Source organism: Lolium perenne, chromosome 2 (assembly GCF_019359855.2).
Source record: "Lolium perenne isolate Kyuss_39 chromosome 2, Kyuss_2.0, whole genome shotgun sequence".
Classification (NCBI taxonomy): Eukaryota; Viridiplantae; Streptophyta; class Magnoliopsida; order Poales; family Poaceae; genus Lolium; species Lolium perenne.
In genome coordinates this window covers 91,229,879-91,252,479 of record NC_067245.2, presented here as the reverse complement: position 1 = coordinate 91,252,479, position 22,601 = coordinate 91,229,879, and the positions used below count along the sequence as shown (strand labels likewise).

At 50.6% G+C, this 22,601-nt stretch overlaps 1 pseudogene; it reads left to right on the top strand.

Annotated features, from left to right (window-relative positions):
* Positions 1–5,006: 5,006 nt before the first annotated feature.
* The window catches only part of LOC127333239 (cysteine-rich receptor-like protein kinase 18), a 49,104-nt pseudogene continuing 31,509 nt past the window's right edge, over positions 5,007–22,601 (top strand).

Genomic DNA, 22,601 nt, shown 5'->3' with positions numbered 1-22,601 from the left:
TTAAAAAAAACTAAAATTGAATCATCATATCTGAATTGTTTTGTTTTGTTGGTTAGACACAAAATAAAACTTTGTTAACCTAAATTTTGTTAACCTAAAATTTTGTTAACCTAAAATTTTGTTAACTTAAATTTTGTTAACTTAAATTTTGTTAGCCGGTCGATAACTAAGTACTTAACTCACAATTTGTTAACCTAAAATTTTGTTAACTTAAATTTTGTTAGCCGGTCGATAACTAAGTACTTAACAACAAAATACTTAACAAAAAATAGTACTTAAAAATTAAAACTTCAAAATTTGTAACTTACAAATTGTAACTTAAATGAAAAATAGTTTTAAGTAATTTGTTACTTCAAATTTTTATTCAACTTAAAAATATTGTAACTTTGTGACCAGCTACCACCGCGCGTATACGGAGGGGGCCGGCAGCGCTCGTCGCCCCCTCCGTATACGCGCGGTGTTTTTTTTGGGATCGAGAGGGGGCGGCGAGGGTTATGTGTCGTCGGCACCGCCACCGCCGCGCCCTTTCGCCACCGGTTCGCCACCGCCACGCGGTCATTGCGAGGTCGATCGTCCGCATATAACACGCGTCCCCCCTCTCGCCTCCCGCTCGTCGCCCTCTCTGTTTATATGTAGAAGAGATGTGATAATGCATATACACAATTAATTTGTTTTGACTACATGTTTTCAGGACTGACATATGGCGGACGATAGAGCTGACCCGATTCTGGACAACTATGATCCGGACGCTGAAGACCATATGTTCGGCATCATAAAAGGCGATATTCCATTTGTGCCGACCGGAGAAGAAGAAGATGATATCTCTTCTTATCTGAACCTTGAGTGTGAAGATGAAGGGCGCCGTCAGCAAGCAGATGATGCCGAAGGAACGACGATAAACGACGATCTTCAATTGGAAGTAGCAACCCCCTCCGGCGCCGAGGTATATATATATACATATTGAGCTAGCGTCTGGTGATACAAACTAACTGATTTGAATAAACGTGTGTGTACTAACGCGCGCGACTCTCTTTCTTATTTTAGCCCTCGGCCGGATCGTCGAAAAAATCGAGTACGTCGTCAAAGCGTGGCGCAACCAAGACGATGAAACCAGGAGAAACATGCACCATCGATGTTGTCGACGAAGCAACCGGCAGGCCGCTGGAGCCCAGCAAGAACGCCACCAAGTTTGTCAGCCAATGCGGAGCCGTTGTTAGAGACAACGTCTCGATCACCCGCCAGGAGTGGAATGAGCCAAAGAAGGCACGTGTTGGTTTCACTTTTGTCGATAAGAGAGAAAAAAAAGATTGCTTCAACAAGCTTATGGAACATTTCGTTCTACCTCCGGAATACCGCAAATACGATGAGGAGGGTAACAAGATTGCGGAAAACAAGGAGCGGCGCAAGCTAGTCAAAGAGGTCGCTCTTTCTAGGATGGCCAACGCATTAGGAAATACAAGCAAAATCTAGCCCATGACTTTGTCAACCAGGGCAAGACTCCGGATTTCAAAGGACAATATGAGAAGCGCAACATGATTGGCCAGATTTTGTGAAGCAAAAGACATCGGAGCAGTTCCTTGAACTATCGAAAAAAATAAGGAACATGCGGCCAAGAAGGAGTACACTCATAAAATGGGGCCAGGAGGGTATCGCTTTTGGCAGCCTAAGTGGGAGAAGATGGAGAACGAGCTGAGGGCGCGAGGAATCCGTCCGGTGCGGAGGGATGGGACCCAAGGGCCAAAAGCTGGTGGTACGGGCATGGGGGATCGGCTGAACCCGGAGACAGGGGAGTGTGTTTACCAGGGCAAAATAATTACACCCACCAAAAAGCTTATTGAGGCAATGAGGGAGGCTCAAGAGGGAGGATCAGGTTCAACGGAGAGAACGACGCCCGACAAAAGCCCTCGGGAATCCCGAACACGGAGGGACGTATACGAGGCATGGGGCCCATTCCGTGGAAAGTAGGGTTCCCCCGAACGATGACCCGTACGGTTACGTAAGCCGTAAGAGAAAGATGGATCGGGATGCGAGATGTTGTGGCGAAGTTGGCAACGGAAATGGATGTCTTGAAGGAAACCGTGAGTGTACTAGTAGCCGAAAGAGATGCAGCTCGGGCGCGACATGCTGAAGATCATCCAATGGATCTCGGAAGCCAGCGGAGAAGAAGCAGCGTGGCTTCCACGGAGGCCTCACCGGCTGGTGCACCGACGATAGAAATTACTGCACCGGAGCCTCTGGTGGTCGAAATTACTGCACCGGAGCCTCCTCGCTACCCCGTGGACGATATAAAGGAGATGAAAGCATGTCATCTGTATTATCCTATCGGGAACATGTCCATGAAGGTAGCCATCGGCAGTGCTTTGCCACCTGGAGCACTCCACCACAACAACCCCATTCAAGATGGCTATGCTCGTGTGACGGTGGAGGAGATAGTCCAAGGGTTTGAGGACCTGGACATTGACATTGCTACACACGAAGGGGTGAAAAGACTTGGAGATGTCAAGCGCCAGTTCATTCTAGGGCAGAAGAAATTTATCAAGTTTCCAGGCGAGGCGCCAACAAGTCCACCCCCGTACGGTGGTGGTGGTGGCGGTGGCGGTGACGGTGGCGGTGGCGGTGGCGGTGGCGGTGGCGGTGGCAGTGACGGTGGCGGTGGTGCTTCACCTAATACACCTCATTCACGTCGGCCACGCGCCGCCCCCGATCCTCGTTCGGCGGGTGATCGGACACCGGTACCGCCCCCAATCCACCTCCGGCGAAGAAGCGAAGCAGTCTGGGTTATTAACCCGGACCCTTACGTACCTAAGAAAACAAAGGTACCGGAGGTATCACTGAAGCCTCTCCCCACGAGGCCTTGGGAAAGTAGTGCCGAGGAAGTCGAGGCGGGCGCGGCTGCTGATTTAGAGAAATGGAAGGCGAGCGTCAAGAAGAAAATAGAGGGCGAGCCCAAGCCGGTATATTACGACAAGGAAAAGCAGTGGGCTAAGTCATTTTTGAACACACCGTCCCAAGCCGCGAAGAATCTGCCTGACGACTATTTACGTGAACTTCGTAGGCAAGCACTCGCGTTCAAGAACAGGAAAGAGTTGGCGGAGAAGAAAGCCTTGAAGGACGAGGCCGAGTCAAAATTAGAAAGGGGGAAAGAAGTTGCCCAGCTCGGGAACAAAGTAAACAATCGATCGCCCCGCTCATAGTGCAAGCCGCCGATCCGGATGCCCCCGATATCATAGCAGCTGCGGCAGCTTGTGGATTGACCGTAACGAGTGCCGAGAGAACAAGCGGTCGAGTTAGGTATCACTCTTCGTGCCTTGCTAGGCCTTGATGAGGCGCCAATGAAGGACGTAGTATTTACATATGTGAAGAATGGCCCTCTCGTCGAGCCTGCGCGAGAAGGGGATCTACCTCGACAAATGCTAGGTCCGCTAAATTGGTACAAGGGTTACATAAAACATAAAAACGCCAAAGACTATATCTATGCGGAAGTTAAATATGAGCATCACTTCAAACATTACCGGGTACAAATTCCTACGAGTGAATTGTTCCAGCTGTTCAATCTGCGCGACCTCGACAAATCTATCATCGGTTGCTACGTTCGTAAGTGATTTATTAATTTCTACCCCATCTCGTTCATTGCCTTGCTTGTCCTAACTATCTTGTTGTGTACGCTATTATGCAGAATGAAGAAGCGGGAAATGCGAATAAGGAACATCCATGATGTTGGGTTCATTGACCCACACATCGTTAATTCACATGTGTTAGAACACCACCCCGCCGACGTGGAGGATGACCTGTGGCGGTTTATTAGAAAACAGCAACAGAAAAGTGATATTCTATTTCCTTACCATTTTGGGTGAGTGTTTGTCTTGAGCACATTCTCTTTTGTTTACTCCATGCATGGTATGTGGCTAATCGATGAGTTATGCATGACTGTGCATGTATCGTGTCCGCAGGTTCCACTTTGGATTCTTATGGTAATTAAAGTTCAGACCTCCTCGGTTCTCGTCCACGACTCTCTGAATATGGATCCGGCGCTTTGGGCGACATGAGAAAAATGATGCAAAAGTAATTATTTTCATTCATTTGCGCTCTATATCGATCGGCCTATTTCGTTCATCATTTCCTAATATCAAGTAACTAATTAATAACTCTCTTGTTTATTTAATTTTCTTTGCCTCGTAGGGTTTGGAGACGGTTCGTAGATACCAAGGTCGGTGAATTCAAAAAAGAGCTACATTTTAAAATGGCAGTGCGGACGACTGGGGATATTCAGCCACCGGGGACCAATCTATGTGGATACTATGTTTGTGAGAGGATCCGGAGATACTGCAATGAGCGGGACCAGACGTGTGAGAACAACATCCTGAGGAATAACCTCCGGAAGACGCTTAGTCCAGAAGCTCGCTTCCGACCAATTCAAGAGGAACTAGCTGGATGGTTGGCGAGGGAAGTCATCGATCCTAGAGGAGAACACTATTACGATGACGTAGAACTTTATATGCACCAGAATTTGTAACTAACTTGTTCAAAATTGTATATGGTCATCCGATATTGAATATATATTGTATATGGTCATCCGATATTGAATATATATTGTATATTCCTCTTGAATTCTTTTTGGTTCTAATTTCAAATTTGTTTGAAATTGTACATTCATATGCATGTATGTATACAGTACCGTAGAATATGTGAAACTCCTTCAAAATTAAAACCCAAAAGAAATAAAACAATACAAATTAAAAAGAAACCAGATTTAGGGGGAGGGGGGCTAAAACCCTAAACCCTGCGGAGGCCTTTAGTCGCGGTTGGCCAGAAGAACCGCGACTAAAGGTCCTCCGCCCTGGCGCTCGCCTGCGGCCCACGTGGATGGGCCTTTAGTCGCGGTTCGTAAGGAACCGCGACTAAAGGGGGGGGGCCTTTAGTCGCGCTGCTTTGGTCGCGGTTGCGCCACCGCGACTAATGGCAGTTGCCAACCGCGACCAAAGCCCTTTTTTCCACCAGTGTTCTTCATATTTGGCAAGTTGTACATAATCTTAGTATCCATATAAGTTGAAGATGCATGTCACAATAATTTAATTTACTACTTCTGAAGATGTTTGTGTTTATATGTGTAGATACGACAAGAGGAGCATTACTAAACTGGAACAGGAGGCGTCATATAATTGAAGGAGTAGCTCAAGGACTACTGTACCTCCACAAACACTCACGTTTGCGGGTTATACATAGGGATTTAAAAGCAAGCAACATTCTATTGGATGAAAATATGAACCCGAAGATATCAGATTTTGGGCTTGTTGCTCGAATATTTGGGTCCAATGAAACCCATGCTAATACAAGCAGAGTTGTGGGAACACAGTAAGAGTATATATACGTCGATAACCATACTGAGTCGTAACATTGAACATGGCTGATTATTTTTCATAAGCACAAACTTCGCTAATTGGAAGCCTTTTTTCCAATCAGTGGTTATATGGCTCCGGAATATGCCTCCGAGGGCCAGTTCTCAATCAAGTCAGATGTCTTCAGCTTTGGTGTTGTTGCTCCTCGAGATCATCAGCGGAAAAAAGAAACAACGGGTTCCATCAGACCGGAAATTTTGGCAATCTTCTTGGGCATGTGAGTAGATGATCCTCTTGTTCGCCAATGTATTATAATGAACATTGCTACGCAGCGGCGCCGCATATGTGTGGCTTCGTGCGGCGGCTGGTTACTTCGCGTTGCAGCCTAGTTAATCACGGTCAACGACTGGTCCCATGTTGCTGCCACCAAAAAAGATCCCCACAGGGTTACATTCTGGTACGCTACCAAACATTTCTCCTCAGTGCACGCACTAGGGTCACATGCTCGTACCTCATCTAGACTTCCATCCATTCATGCGCACACCATTGTCTCTTAGTGAATAAAAATACACGAAAACTGCTCAAAGTATGAGATACTCCCTTGTTACTAGCTGCCAGGTTAATCACCCTTAGCTGCCAGGATCAGTCAAAAAAGGTCATTACTAATTGCCAGGTTAATCACCTCTATCTGCCAGGATCAGTCGTTACTAACTACCAGATTAGTAAAAAGGATATGTTAATTAGGCCTAATTAACATGTTCCACCATATCAATTAGATCTTAATTGCCCTGTTAATTAAGCATAGTCGCCATACTAATCGTGTACAAAACTGCCATATAATTGAGCCTAATTACCGGAATAATTATGGCTAGCAACCAAATTAATTATGCCTAATTGCTAAACTAATTCCTCTTGCCAATTCCATCTGCATCGCCATGGAAGAAGGGAGGATTAGGCCGGGTCGAGGTGCTTCCACCGGCAAGTTCGAGCTACATCCAGCAGCGAGCTCGAGGCGGGTGGATGAGGCCGGCGAGCTCAAGGCTTCTCCACCGGCGAGCTCCCTCGAGGAGTCGAGGAGTGCCTAGCAACGGCGGGCTCCCCCGACGCGTTCTCAGCGGCGGCGGCTTTCTCCCCATGCGTGAGCCAGCGGCTGCGGGCTCCCTCGACGGCGGCCTCCGTCGGCACGTTCGCAGCGGCAGCGGCCTTCCTCGTCGCCAGACCGACGGCGGCGGCCTCTCGCAGCGCGTTCCCGGTGGAGGCGGCATTCTCCCCATGCGTGTGCCAGCCGGCGGCGGCGGGCTCCCTCAACGCTAGACCGACGGCACCAGCCTCTCCTGGCGTGTTCATGACGGCGGGTGCGCCCATGTGTGTGCCGGCGGCAGCGGCCTACTCGAACCTCCCTGCGCGGAGCTTCCATGATTGTTTTGGAGATAGAGAAAGTGAATGGTGAAGAGCATTCCTGTTGGGGGATGAGGCATGTTAAATCGGATGGTTCGAGCCATCGAGATAGCGGTTTAATATTCTTATCGGAGCACAAAGATAAGAGCTTGGCTAAGTAAAGGCAGACCGGTATCCCCAGAGGGGTATACCGGAACCGGATGAAGAAGATACCGGAAGGAAGAGCATGTCGGCAAGACTGGTCAAAGATTCTCTTCAGAGCTAGAGGACAAGGCTGAGGTAAGCAAAGTGGCTTTAATCGAAGCCCTGGTGCCAAAGAGAGGGATGACGCTGAAAGAAGGCGGAGGACGTCAGCCTCCCTAATTAAAGAAGACCCCGGCGTCATCTATGATTAAAGTTACTTTGTAAAGTAGTTTGTCCAGTCAAAGATGCCATTAGGATTTCTTGTTCTGTAAGCCACCCTCTCCCCTATATAAGGAGAGGGGGCATAGCCTCTTACGGGCACGTGAGGTTGGAAGAGGCTCAGTCTCTAGAGAAATCTTGTAACCAGAAACCTGTAACCATGTTGAGATCAATGAAGATAGTGATCTAGAGCAGAGTTCTTCCTCTTGTATTTCTTCTTGCACCCTTGCCTTTGGCTGCGTTCTTGAGGAAAGCATCCGGAAGTTCGTCCCATCTAGTCACAAACCCTCCCCCGAATCCTCTTGCGTCCATCCGGCCCCAACTCAAGCCATCCTATGGCATCTGCTCGTTCACCACGACGACAGTTGGCGCCCACTGTGGGGCATGAAGTGGCGCTTGCTGGAGTTCACATTCGGGCGGGCATCCTCGACGTCGCCGGCCAGCGTACGGTCTCCGCGTTGGTGCAGCGCATCTACGCCATGGACTTCATCAACGACAACGCGGGCTGCTTCGCCAACGGCAGCATCTTCCCCAAGAACGGCCGCATCATCGAGTTCGGCAGCCACCGCATCTACTTCGGCACCGTCCCTGTGCGCCAGTGCCTCTCGCCGGTGCTGGTGGCGCCGGATCCGCCAAGATGGCTACATGCTGGCCGCGCTCCTGGCAGCGTGGAGGTGATGATGGCAGGCGCGGTCGACGCCGGCAAAGGAGCTGTAGAAGAAGGTGCTGGGCGTGCGGCTTCAACCCGCGCGGCCAAGCCACCGCTGGAGCGTGACGCAGGCGCTGCGGGAGCATCATCTGCACCACCGGAAACACCACTCCAAGCGGCGATGAACGTCCTCGCCACCCCCATCGCGCAGAATATCGACCCGACAGCGGCTCAGGCGGAGCTGGAGGCGCAGCGCCGGAAGGTACTCGAGAGCGGCAAGGACATCCTCAAGGCGCAGCGCGAGCTGAACCTAACCATACGTGAGTACAACGCTGCCCATGGCTTTCCTTCTGTTAGCGCACATGCTGCTAGGATACCGGAGAACCGGCTTAAGGCTCGCAATCTAGATCAGGATCTGCGCAAAGAAATTGTTGCCGGCAAGAGTATCTCTGGATCTGTGAGCATTGTAGAAAAACCTAAGTACAGTAGCCCGAATAAAACCTTGAAAGCTGCTAAAGCCGTGGTAGCATTGTGTGAATCGCTTTCCGGGGATGCTCTGGTAAAGCAACAAGAGCGCGTCCGGGAGCTGCTTGAGACTATAGAGCAGCAGCATGCTGAGCAGCTTGTTAAGCTAAACAAGGTTGTGGCTTCAAAATCCGCGCGTTCAACAAAGAATGCCGGTAGCAAGTCCCATGGGCAGGCTTCGTCCCCCCATCCGGACAGAAGAAAAGAGAAAGAGATGAATGCGCAGCAGATGACTGTGTATGATCCGGTTCTTGCCGGAAAACAACAAGCCGGGCAACACGATGCCGGTAGAAAAAGCCAAGGGGCAGACAGAGGCTACGCCAAAGGAGGCTATGCCGGAAACAATCATGCCGGTAGACACGAAACCGGGCAAAATTACCGAGCTGCAAGGGCAGCGTACGATGAGGAGGAAATAGACCCTCCAAGGTACCGGCAGGCAAGGGCCACGGTACCGGAATATGAAGACGAGGTTGATTCAGCAAGACCGGCAGCGTACCGGAACCCATTGGCAGAATGCTTGGGAGAAAGATACCTGCCAGAACGGGATGCGAGACACCGTCTGGATAGAGTATACTTGTCGGAAATAATCGAGGCAGAAGGACCTCTAGGCCCAAAGTGCTTTGGTCCAAGAATCATGAAAGAAGGACCACCAGTTCGCAACTTCCAGTTGCCCCGTGACACAAAAATATATGATGGCACAACTAAGCCGGAAGACTGGCTCGCGGATTACGTGACCGCGGTATACATCGCTGGCGGCGGAGGAACCGTAGCTGGAGGAGGAAACCGGCGTTGGGCCGTGAGAATCATACCATCATTCTTGGTAGGTGATGTCTACGCCCCCTCCTTTTCCTGTAGACAGTGTTGGGCCTCCAAGAGCAGAGGTTTGTAGAACAGCAGCAAGTTTTCCCTTAAGTGGATCACCCAAGGTTTATCGAACTCAGGGAGGAAGAGGTCAAAGATATCCCTCTCATGCAACCCTGCAACCACAAAGCAAGAAGTCTCTTGTGTCCCCAACACACCTAATAGGTGCACTAGTTCGGCGAAGAGATAGTGAAATACAGGTGGTATGAATATATATGAGCAGTAGCAACGGTGCCAGAAAATAGCTTGCTGGCGTGTAGTCGATGGTGGTAGTATTGCAGCAGTAGTAACGCAGTAAAACAGTAAACAAGCAGCGATAGCAGTATTTAGGAACAAGGCCTAGGGATCATACTTTCACTAGTGGACACTCTCAACATTGATCGCATAATAAATAACTCTTTCTCATATGTGCTACATACACTCTTTTGTTGGATGATGAACACATTGCGTAGGATTACACGAACCCTCAATGCCGGAGTTAACAAGCTCCACAATAATGTTCATATTTAAATAACCTTAGAGCATAATAGATCATTGCAAAATAAACCAAGAACTAACATAGTGCACACACTGCCCACATTACACTATGAAGGAGGAATAGATCACATCAATACTATCATAATGATAATTAACTCCACAATCTACAAGAGATCATGATCATAGCCTACGACAAGAACCACATGGTGCACACACTAGTCACCTTTACACCATGCAGGAGGAATAGATTACTTTAATAACATCACATGAGTAGCACACAACTAGTAGCGATACAAAGCTCATCATATGGATCTCAATCATGTAAAGCAGCTCATGAGATCATTGTATTGAAGTACATAGGAGAGAGATTAACCACACAGCTACCGGTACAGCCCCGAGCCTCGATGGAGAACTACTCCCTCCTCATGGGAGCAGCAGCGGTGATGAAGATGGCGGTGGAGATGGCAGCGGTGTCGATGGAGAAGCCTTCCGGGGGCACTTCCCCGCTCCGGTAGCGTGCCGGAACAGAGACTCCTGTCCCCCAGATCTTGGCTTCGCGATGGCGGCGGCTCTAGAAGGTTTCTGTGGGTTTCGTCGAACGCCATAGGGTTTTCGATCCAGGGGCTTTATATAGGCGAAGAGGCGGCGCCAGAGGGTCGAAGGGGGGCCCACACTATAGGGGGGCGCGACCCCCCCCTGGCCGCGCCGGGGTATGGTTTGGTGGCCCTGTCCCCCTTCTCTGGTGGTTCTCGTGTGTTCTGGATGCTTCCGGGCAAAATAGGAACCTGGGCGTTGATTTCGTCCAATTCCGAGAATATTTCGTTACTAGGATTTCTGAAACCAAAAACAGCGTAAAACGAGGCGGCACTTCGGCATCTTGTTAATAGGTTAGTTCCAGAAAATGCACGAATATGACATAAAGTGTGCATAAAACATGTAGATAACATCAATAATGTGGCATGGAACATAAGAAATTATCGATACGTCGGAGACGTATCAGCATCCCCAAGCTTAGTTCTGCTCGTCCCGAGCAGGTAAAACGATAACACAGATAATTTCTGGAGTGACATGCCATCATAATCTTGATCATACTATTTGTAAAGCATATGTAGTGAATGCAGCGATCAAAACAATGTATATGACATGAGTAAACAAGTGAATCATATAGCAAAGACTTTTCATGAATAGCACTTCAAGACAAGCATCAATAAGTCTTGCATAAGAGTTAACTCATAAAGCAATAATTCAAAGTAAAGGCATTGAAGCAACACAAAAGAAGATTAAGTTTCAGCGGTTGCTTTCAACTTGTAACATGTATATCTCATGGATATTGTCAACATAGAGTAATATAATAAGTTCAATAAGCAAGTATGTAGGAATCAATGCACAGTTCACACAAGTGTTTGCTTCTTGAGGTGGAGAGAAATAGGTGAACTGACTCAACATTGAAAGTAAAAGAATGGTCCTCCATAGAGGAAAAGCATCGATTGCTATATTTGTGCTAGAGCTTTGATTTTGAAAACATGAAACAATTTTGTCAACGGTAGTAATAAAGCATATGCATCATGTAAATTATATCTTATAAGTTGCAAGCCTCATGCATAGTGTACTAATAGTGCCCGCACCTTGTCCTAATTAGCTTGGACTACCTGGATTATCACCGCAATACATATGCTTTAACCAAGTATCACAAAGGGGTACCTCTATGCCGCCTGTACAAAGGTCTAAGGAGAAAGCTCGCATTTGGATTTCTCGCTTTTGATTATTCTCAACTTAGACATCCATACCGGGACAACATAGACAACAGATAATGGACTCCTCTTTTAATGCTTTAAGCATTCAACAATAATTAATTCTTTTCTCATTAGAGATTTGAGGATGTTTGTCCAAAACTGAAACTTCCACCATGGATCATGGCTTTAGTTAGCGGCCCAATGTTCTTCTCTAACAATATGCATGCTCAAACCATTCAACTCAGTGTAGATCGCCCTTACTTGAGACAAGACGAACATGCATAGCAACTCACATGAAATTCAACAATGAATAGTTGATGGCGTCCCCCGATAAACATGGTTATCGCACAACAAGCAACTTAATAAGAGATAAAGTGCATAATTACATATTCAATACCACAATAGTTTTTAAGCTATTTGTCCCATGAGCTATATATTGCAAAGGTGAATGATGGAATTTTAAAGGTAGCACTCAAGCAATTTACTTTGGAATGGCGGAAAATACCATGTAGTAGGTAGGTATGGTGGACACAAATGGCATAGTGGTTGGCTCAAGTATTTTGGATGCATGAGAAGTATTCCCTCTCGATACAAGGTTTAGGCTAGCAAGGCTTATTTGAAACAAACACAAGGATGAACCGGTGCAGCAAAACTCACATAAAAGACATATTGAAAACATTATAAGACTCTACACCGTCTTCCTTGTTGTTCAAACTCAATACTAGAAATTATCTAGACCTTAGAGAAACCAAATATGCAAACCAAATCTTAGCATGCTCTATGTATTTCTTCATTAATGGGTGCAAAGCATATGATGCAAGAGCTTAAACATGAGCACAACAATTGCCAAGTATCACATTACCCAAGACATTTATAGCAATTACTACATGTATCATTTTCCAATTCCAACCATATAACAATTTAACGAAGGAGAAACTTCGCCATGAATACTATGAGTAGAAACTAAGGACATACTTGTCCATATGCTACAGCGGAGCGTGTCTCTCTCCCATAAAGTGAATGCTAGGATCCATTTTATTCAAACAAAACAAAAACAAAAACAAACCGACGCTCCAAGAAAAAGCACATAAGATGTGATGGAATAAAAATATAGTTTCAGGGGAGGAACCTGATAATGTTGTCGATGAAGAAGGGGATGCCTTGGGCATCCCCAAGCTTAGACGCTTGAGTCTTATTGATATATGCAGGGGTGAACCACCGGGGCATCCCCAAGCTTAGAGCTTTCACTCTCCTTGATCATATTGCATCATACTCCTCTCTTGATCCTTGAAAACTTCCTCCACACCAAACTCGAAACAACTCATTAGAGGGTTAGTGCACAATAAAAATTAACATATTCAGAGGTGACACAATCATTCTTAACACTTCTGGACATTGCATAATGCTACTGGACATTAGTGGATCAAAGAAATTCATCCAACATAGCAAAAGAGGCAATGCGAAATAAAAGGCAGAATCTGTCAAAACAGAACAGTTCGTATTGACGAATTTTAAAATGGCACCAGACTTGCTCAAATGAAAATGCTCAAATTGAATGAAAGTTGCGTACATATCTGAGGATCACTTACGTAAATTGGCATAATTTTCTGAGTTACCTACAGAGAATTTTGCCAAGATTCGTGACAGCAAAGAAAACAGTTTCTGCGCAGTAATCCAAATCTAGTATTAACTTTACTATCAAAGACTTTACTTGGCACAACAAAACACAAAACTAAGATAAGGAGAGGTTGCTACAGTAGTAAACAACTTCCAAGACACAAATATAAAACAAAGTACTGTAGCAAAATAATACATGGGTTATCTCCCAAGAAGTTCTTTCTTTATAGCCATTAAGATGGGCTCAGCAGTTTTAATGATGCACTCGCAAGAAATAGTATTTGAAGCAAAAGAGAGCATCAAGAGGTAAATTCAAAACACATTTAAGTCTAACATGCTTCCTATGCATAGGAATCTTGTAAATAAACAAGTTCATGAAGAGCAAAGTAACAAGCATAGGAAGATAAAACAAGTGTAGCTTCAAAAATTTCAGCACATAGAGAGGTATTTTAGCAACATGAAAATTTCTACAACCATATTTTCCTCTCTCATAATAACTTTCAGTAGCATCATGAGCAAACTCAACAATATAACTATCACATAAAGCATTCTTATCATGAGTCTCATGCATAAAATTATTACTCTCCACATAAGCATAATCAATTTTATTAGTTGTAGTGGGAGCAAATTCAACAAAGTAGCTATCATTATTATTCTCATCATCAAATATAGGAGGCATATTGTAATCATAATCAAATTTATCCTCCATAACAGGCGGTACTAAAAGACTACTATCATTATAATCATCATAAATAGGAGGTAAAGTATCATCAAAGTAAATTTCCTCCTCAATGCTTGGGGGACTAAAAAGATCAAGCTCATCAAAGCCAGCTTCCCCAAGCTTAGAATTTTCCATAGCATTAGCAACAATAGTGTTCAAAGCATTCATATTAATAACATTCTCATTAGCATGCATATAAAGTTCCATGGGTTTTTTAATTCTTTCTTCAAACACATCATGTCCTAATTCAAGATAAAGCTCATAAAGATCTCTCATATTTTTGTTGTTTTCCATTATGCCTAACTAGTGTAAAACAAGAAACAAAAAGTTGCAATTGCAGGATCTAAAGGAAATAGCTTCGAGTACTTACAACGGCGGAAAATAGCTTAGTAGCCGAGATCCGGAGTGTGAGTACCTTTTACCTTTCCTCCCCGGCAACGGCGCCAGAAAATAGCTTGATGTCTACGCCCCCTCCTTTTCCTGTAGACAGTGTTGGGCCTCCAAGAGCAGAGGTTTGTAGAACAGCAGCAAGTTTTCCCTTAAGTGGATCACCCAAGGTTTATCGAACTCAGGGAGGAAGAGGTCAAAGATATCCCTCTCATGCAACCCTGCAACCACAAAGCAAGAAGTCTCTTGTGTCCCCAACACACCTAATAGGTGCACTAGTTCGGCGAAGAGATAGTGAAATACAGGTGGTATGAATATATATGAGCAGTAGCAACGGTGCCAGAAAATAGCTTGCTGGCGTGTAGTCGATGGTGGTAGTATTGCAGCAGTAGTAACGCAGTAAAACAGTAAACAAGCAGCGATAGCAGTATTTAGGAACAAGGCCTAGGGATCATACTTTCACTAGTGGACACTCTCAACATTGATCGCATAATAAATAACTCTTTCTCATATGTGCTACATACACTCTTTTGTTGGATGATGAACACATTGCGTAGGATTACACGAACCCTCAATGCCGGAGTTAACAAGCTCCACAATAATGTTCATATTTAAATAACCTTAGAGCATAATAGATCATTGCAAAATAAACCAAGAACTAACATAGTGCACACACTGCCCACATTACACTATGAAGGAGGAATAGATCACATCAATACTATCATAATGATAATTAACTCCACAATCTACAAGAGATCATGATCATAGCCTACGACAAGAACCACATGGTGCACACACTAGTCACCTTTACACCATGCAGGAGGAATAGATTACTTTAATAACATCACATGAGTAGCACACAACTAGTAGCGATACAAAGCTCATCATATGGATCTCAATCATGTAAAGCAGCTCATGAGATCATTGTATTGAAGTACATAGGAGAGAGATTAACCACATAGCTACCGGTACAGCCCCGAGCCTCGATGGAGAACTACTCCCTCCTCATGGGAGCAGCAGCGGTGATGAAGATGGCGGTGGAGATGGCAGCGGTGTCGATGGAGAAGCCTTCCGGGGGCACTTCCCCGCTCCGGCAGCGTGCCGGAACAGAGACTCCTGTCCCCCAGATCTTGGCTTCGCGATGGCGGCGGCTCTGGAAGGTTTCTGTGGGTTTCGTCGAACGCCATAGGGTTTTCGATCCAGGGGCTTTATAGAGGCAAAGAGGCGGCGCCAGAGGGTCGAAGGGGGGCCCACACTATAGGGGGGCGCGGCCCCCCTGGCCGCGCCGGGGTATGGTTTGGTGGCCCTGTCCCCCTTCTCTGGTGGTTCTCGTGTGTTCTGGATGCTTCCGGGCAAAATAGGAACCTGGGCGTTGATTTCGTCCAATTCCGAGAATATTTCGTTACTAGGATTTCTGAAACCAAAAACAGCAGAAAACAGGAACTGGCACTTCGGCATCTTGTTAATAGGTTAGTTCCAGAAAATGCACGAATATGACATAAAGTGTGCATAAAACATGTAGATAACATCAATAATGTGGCATGGAACATAAGAAATTATCGATACGTCGGAGACGTATCAGTAGGACCGGCAAGAATCTGGCTAAACAACTTGCCGGCGGGAAGCATAAACGGCTGGCTAGATTTTGAGGAAGCTTTTGTGAGTAACTTCAGCAGCACATACCGGAGGCCAAACAGGCCGCAACAGCTCGCTCTGTGCGTGCAGCGCCCAAATGAAACAGACCGGGATTATCTGGCCCGATGGAACACCACAAGAAATTCCTGTCGTGGTATCGTCACGGCATATGCCATAGGGTGGCTAACGAAGGTGGTTCCTAAGGGATCTCACGGCGGTATCCGGATGCGGGTATGGGGACGAGCGACACGGCGACGTACCCAGGTTTGAGGCCCTCCAATGGAGGTAACACCTCTACTCCTGCTAGAGTGTATATGATGATCACACAATACAAGGTTGCTCCTTGAGCTGTGTACGGCTGCTCCTGGGAGGCTAAGGAAGACAGGAGTCTCTCTCACAGGGCAGCGCTAGGGGTGGAAGTGAGGTGAGAATGATCGATCGATCCCCTGCACAAGAGGGGGTAGTGCGGCTTATATAGGCACCGGCACTTTACATATAAGACCCTATAGTTTACTGGCCGGCTTGGCCGGCTCCGGCTTCCGCTCCTTCCCGAGGCAGTGACGTCAGGAGCCGTTGAGGCCTCATGGCCTGTCCCATCCGGCTGCCAAGGTCAGCGGTATGGAGAGGAGGTGTCCCTGTCGCCATCAGCCACTGTAGCCAGTACGGGTCGACGTAGACCATGATGGCCTGTCCGGCGCGTGGCACTATTGCTCCACAGTGCCCCGCGCTTTACGGAAGATGAAGTCAGCGTGGACTTTGGAAACCCGGATCACCAACCCGGTTCCTTCTAGTGCAAGACTCGCCAGCCTCGAGTCGGCCTGAGGTACAAACCCCCAGTCGGATATGGCTTGTAGAAGCCGGCCCGGCCACAGCATTGGCGGCCGTAGCCAGGCCGACTAGGACCTAGAGCCAGCCGGCTTCCGGACCAGCCGGCCACGGCGCCAGCCGGCTGCTCCTCAGCCGGCCTTTGCCGCGAGCCGGCCAGTGGCCAGCCGGCTGCTCCGCGTCCATTGCCCTACCCGGGGTCTTCCCCCCGACATTAGCCCCCGAAGCTGGCAAGGTCCTGCATTTAGAAGGACCTAGGCAGGTTTTCCTGGCTTCTCGAATATACTTGACGGCACTTGGAGGGGCCGACTGAGAATTTCCATTCAGCCGGCTGCGCCCTCATCCGGCTCATTCCGGCCGGCTGCTTCTAGCCGGCCACTATTTACACTTATGCAGCTTGTGCTTTCTCGCAAGTTTTGGTGATGTCTCCACCTTGCTGGATGAATTTTGGGCCGAGGTGAACTTAGTGTCCGGCTCCGGCTTGCGGCGCGCCGGAGTCTCCGCCGCCTCGGGTCCTGCACCCGACTTGACCGGTCTGACGTCTGGGCTCTGCCGCCGGTTCGTCTGGTCACATCAATGTCTCCTCCGGATTCGGTGCGGTCGTGGGCGACGCGGTGTGGCAGTTTCCGGTAACTGCAGCGGTCGTGGGGGGAGTTAATGCGCAGAAGATCCGGGCGACGTGGCCACGTCCGCCACTTGGAGGCCAACCGTCCGCCCCGGGCGGCTATAAATGCCGCGCGGGGGGGGGGGGGATCGAGGCGGCACTCCCGCACTTCCTCTTCTTCCTCGCGCCCGCGCCCTGCTCCGCTGCACTTTGAGCTTTTCGCTGTTCTCTTCGCGCCGTCGCTCCTCGCGGTTCCGGCGAAGGTTCTCACTGGCGAGCTCCGGCGAACGTGTCTCCGTTAAGCCGCCGCCGCCACTCCGTCGAGCCGGCGCCACGGGGCCCCGAGTTTCAACCGTGCGCCCTCCGCCGCCGTCGTCGCCGCCGCCGTCGCGAGGTTCTTCCTCCCCGTTCCGTCTCTCGTGGTCCTCTTCATCTTCTTCTTCGTCGATGGCCTCCGCCAGCGGATCGTGGAGGGGGTCGTACATGAGGGACGACGACATCGAGCGGCTGGTGCGCCTTCGCCGGATCCCGTCGTCGGTGGTCACGAGGGCGCCCGGTGCGGAGACGGAGCCCGAGCCGAGGCCCGGCGAGCGCGTCGTCTTCGGCGCGCACCTCGATCGCGGGTTGGGCCTACCGGCGTCCAACTTCTTCCGCCAATTCCTCGACAACTTCGGCTTGCAGCCGCACCACCTGCCGGCCAACGCCTGCATCCTCCTCAGCTGCTACGTGGCCTTCATGGAGGCTTACGCCGGCTTGTGGCCAGACATAGATTTCTGGAGCCGGCTCTTCTACCTCAAGGCGCAAACCACTGACGGCCGCCTGCGGGCCTGCGGCGCCGCCTCGATCTACACCCGGCCGGGTACGCCCTTCTTCAAAATTCCAACCGTTGACTCGGTGAAGAATTGGCAGATGTCGTTCTTCTACATGCGCAACGAGGGCCAGCTCGTCGACCGGATCAACCTGCCGGAGTTCAACCCGGCTCCTCCAGTCGGCCGGATCAACTGGAGCTACAACGCCCGCACGACGGACCCAGACGCTTAGGTGAACCAGCTCTGGGACTTTCTGGGGGTGGCCGTCGGGAACGGGCTGACCGCCGAGGACCTCCTATGCACCATCGCCGAGCGCCGGGTGCTGCCGCTCCAAATGGGCACCCACAAGATCGGGCACATGTCCGGCCGGTTCGACCCGAACCAGACGTCCAAGGCGCTGCTCTCCAAGGCCCAGGTGGCCCGCCGGGTGAACAACATCACCAAGGCGAACATGCCGGACGAGTGGAACTATGGGCTGGCACCCCACGACAGGGACCACCAACCCGAGCTGGTAAGCTTTATGTTCTGGCCGACTTCCGGCTTGCGGCTGCGAGGCCGACTTCCCTTTCTGCCGACTTCCGGCTTGCTGTTCGCTCATGTCTCCTGTTTTTTCTAGCTCTTCGACCGCCAGAACATCGAGGACGGCGACCTGGCGACAAGGAAATGGACGCCGGATCACGCCGATCCGGCTAACCAGGCCGGCGACCAGGCCGGCGATGACGACCTGCTGCAGGCGCCTGACCTAGGCGGCCAGGGGGAGCACAATCCGCCCCCTTCACCGGAGCAGCAGGAGGACGAGGAGCCGGCGACGTCCGCCACGGGGCCAATCCCCGCCGTGCCCCTGCGCGCGAGGCCGCCAAGCACCACGGCGACTTCGGCGCCCAAGGGGAAGAAGCGGGTCGGCGATCCCCGCTCCACCGCCACCTTGGAGGAAAAGGCGAAGAAGCTCCGCCGGAACAAGCCGAAGAAGGTTCCGGAGCAGGCCGGGTGAGCTCTCTTTTTCTCTTGTTTGATTCCTTTTCTTTCCTTACTCTTTATGCTTATCTTTTCCTTAATTGTTCGGCTAGGGCCCCCATCAAGTTCGCTCAGGGCGGCGGCTCCCGGCAAGCCCCGCGTGTCGTGTCGCCGCTTCCGCGACAAAGGAGGGAGTCGACGCCACAGCCTCCATCGCGCGCGCCTACGCCGCCGCCGCCTGCGGGTACTCCGCCTCCCGCAGGGGCGCCTTCCTTCGCCGTGCCACTGGCCTCAGCGCCTGGCCGCGGCACGCGGGCCGAGCCGACGCGCCAGCCGATGCTGGACGACATGTTCCCGCGCCGTGCTCGTCTTACGGACCCAGCCGGCCAGGGCCGGCCGGGGCATGCCGCCTTCGGCCGGAGCCGGAGCCGGCAGGGCTGCGCCACCTGCGACCGGAGCTGGAGCCGGGCCAAGCGTGGTGGTGTTGGTGGAGAGTCCGGAGGGGGCACCTCGGGCGCCGGAGGTGGCTGCGCCGACTGGGCCAACCGCTTCGCCCGGAGCGCCGCCACTGCCGGAGCCGACGACGGAGGAGCCGGCCAGGCAGGAGCCGGCAAGGGATGAGCCGGCGCGCATGGAGGGCGCCGACTCGCGCGCGCTGGTGAGGACGGAAGCCCCGTCGGCGCCGCTGGAGAGCCTACATGTGGCCAAGGGCGCCCGGCTGCTGCACGTGCCGTCCGCCTCCGACTCCAGCCTTGGCTTAGCTGGCACTATGGAGCAGGCGTGGCTCCGCGCCGACTCCTACGAGGTGACCAGCCGGGAGGGGAACCCAGGCCAAGCGTCGGTGGAGATGTTCTTCTCCAGCTTGCAGGCCAACCTCAAGGCCAGGGCTGCCGAGGCCGCGGCCAACGTCGCCAAGGTGGAGGAAGCCAGCAAGGTAAGCGCTTCATCTGTTTTTCAATTTGGTTATTATCCTGGTAGCCCTCCGAGGCATGGGCCGGCTGCTCGGAGCCGGTCCGGGTTTCGTCTAGTTGACTGATTTTCTTTTCCCTTAGGCTGTGGCGGATCGGCGCACCAACTTGTACAACCGCGCCGTGACCCACTACCACAAGGCCAAGCTGGACCGGGCCGACTTGGCTCGCGACCTGGAGGCCGTCAAGGGTAAGATCTTTTTCTTTCCAACCCGATGTCTTCTTTCTTTTTAGTCTTGGTTGGCTGACGCTTCGTTCCGGCTGCCTTGCAGCTGAAGCCGCCAAGGTCCCGCGGCTGGAGGCGGATCTCCGGGCTGCTCGCGCTCAGTGCGCCGAGAGCGAGGAGGCGGGCCGATCTGCTGCCGCCAAGCTCAAGGTGGCTGAGCTGGAGCTAACGCGGCTGCGCCGGCTTGAGGAGAATCACCTCAAGGAGCTTGCCCTCCTCAAGACGGCTGAGAAGGAGAAGGTGGAGGATCTGAGCCGGCGGCTGACCGAGGTGGAGAAGCACCGGCTTGCGCTTCAGGAGGAGGTCACCACGAAGACCACGGAGCTGTCGGCCACCGCCAAGCGCTGGGTGGACGAGATTGGCGCGCTCGACCGTGGCTTGTCGGGTGAGTGCATTTCTTTGTTCCTTTCCCTTTTCCGGCTTTCGGCTGTCGGCTGCCGGCTTTCATTGGCAGCCGGCGGCAGAAACTCTGATTTTTTCGCTATCTCCGTCTTCGGGCTGGGGGCAGTCGGTTCTTGCCGGCTGCCGCCAGGCTTTTCCTTTAGGACTTCGAAAATTTGCATTTTTCAGCTTATTTTGGCTTTGACGATTTCTGACGTGCTTCTTCTTGCAGCGGCCTTCCCGGAAACGCAGGACGCGGCATTAGCAGCCGTTGGCGTTGCGCGCGAGACTAGGAGGCGGGCGACTGGCGAGGGCAGCTCGGAGTACTTCACCATGGAGGATTATATGGCATCCATGGCTGGCCGCGTCGAGCCCATCACCAAGCTTGGCTGGGAGCTCCGGAAGGCGGCTGAGGAGCTGGTCCCGATGCTGTGGCCCGCGGAGGCGGTGCCGCAAGATATCTCCAACCTCGTCTCCTTGATGGAGCGGGCGCCGGATCGCTTCCTCGACTGGAAGGAGTCTGCCACGCGCGCTGGAGCCGACATGGCGCTGTCCTTTGTCCTCTCCTGGTACAACGAGGTGGACTTGGGGCAGCTCGAGTACCGGCGAGCCGGCGTGGAGGACAAGCTCCCGGCCGAACACAAGACTGCACGGCTTGCCCGAGCCAGCGCCATCGCCGACTTCGTCGACAAGGGCCTCTTCGTCGTGGACCCGAACCCTCAGTCTGATGATGAGTACGAGATGGAAGATGAGGAGGCGGAAGACGCGCCTGAAGACGACCCGGCAGCCGGCAGCCGGCTCCGCTGACGCTCCTCCGACTGGTCCTTCTCCAGCCGCTGCTTAGTTTACCTGTCTCTGTTGTTGCTTTTGCCAAGACAATTTGTTAAATCCCCGGGATGCCGGGTGCATGTGTATGAATATTATCGTCCTTTCATTATGTCACACTTTTAATGTGTTTGTTAATCATTTATGTGCCGAGTTGCTTTCTTTCGACTTGTTCGCTTTTTCCCATCCGCCCCACTCTTTGGCTGTGCTCTTGCCGGTCGTGCGTCCGACTTGCGATCCGTTGCCGGATCAAGAGCGGGCCGCTAAGTGAGGCCGACAGTATTTCAGTCGAACGAGCCGAGTTTGGCAGTCCGGCACTTTTATGAAAAGTTGCAAGTCAACTCGCTTTTACTCTTTCCCTTAGTCGTCTTTCGCGTGCCGGCTCCCTAGGCCTTACTCCCGCCAGCCGGACAGCCGGGTTGCGGTCTGTAGCTGGATCGGAAGCCGGCTGTCGGAAACCGGATCACGTTACTGAGCCAGCCACGAGAGAGGGTTTAAGCCAATTGGCGAAACGAAGTAGAGTACGCGAAAAACTTGTCGGAAACGGCGCTCTTGGCGCACGCTTTTTCATAGCTTACAAAAGGGATACAAGGGATACATACATTCCTGATCTCAAGTGTAAAATGGGTGGAGCAAGTTGACATTCCAGGGACGTTTAGTCTCCTCGTCAGCCTTGTCCGGCTTGTTTTCTCTAGCCTCTTGGGCATCTATGAGATAGTAGGAATCGTTGCCTACTGCCTTGCTCACGATGAAGGGACCCTCTGTCAACACCCGTATTTTTAAGTCCGAATGCCTATTATGTCATACATCGCAATCCCAGGAATATTGTTGTTGCGAGACATAATAGTTAAGTATCACAGTCATCATTCATTACAAACCATAAGTCTTACAAATTTGGAATCACATGATCCATATTACACGAATAGTTGATCTATTGATCAACGAACAAACACAAGTTCATAGTTCAACATAGCGGAAGCGTAAGATACAAGGACTCTCTAGTCCACAGGCCAACGCTTGACGTCGGAAGGCGCTTAGTTGTCGTAGGCGTCCTGCTGGTCATCTCCTTGGTCATCTTCATACTCTGGCCATTTGAATAGCCAGGGACAAAGCCGTGAGTACGTTGAGTACTCGCAAACTAGTACTAATGTAAGTGCTAGACATTCTAGTAGGGTTTACTAAGCTCTAGTTTATTTGCATAAAGCTAGTTTTAGTTCGCAAAGTTTGAGAAAAGCTTGTTCAAGTGCTAACTAACTCAAGTGGGAACA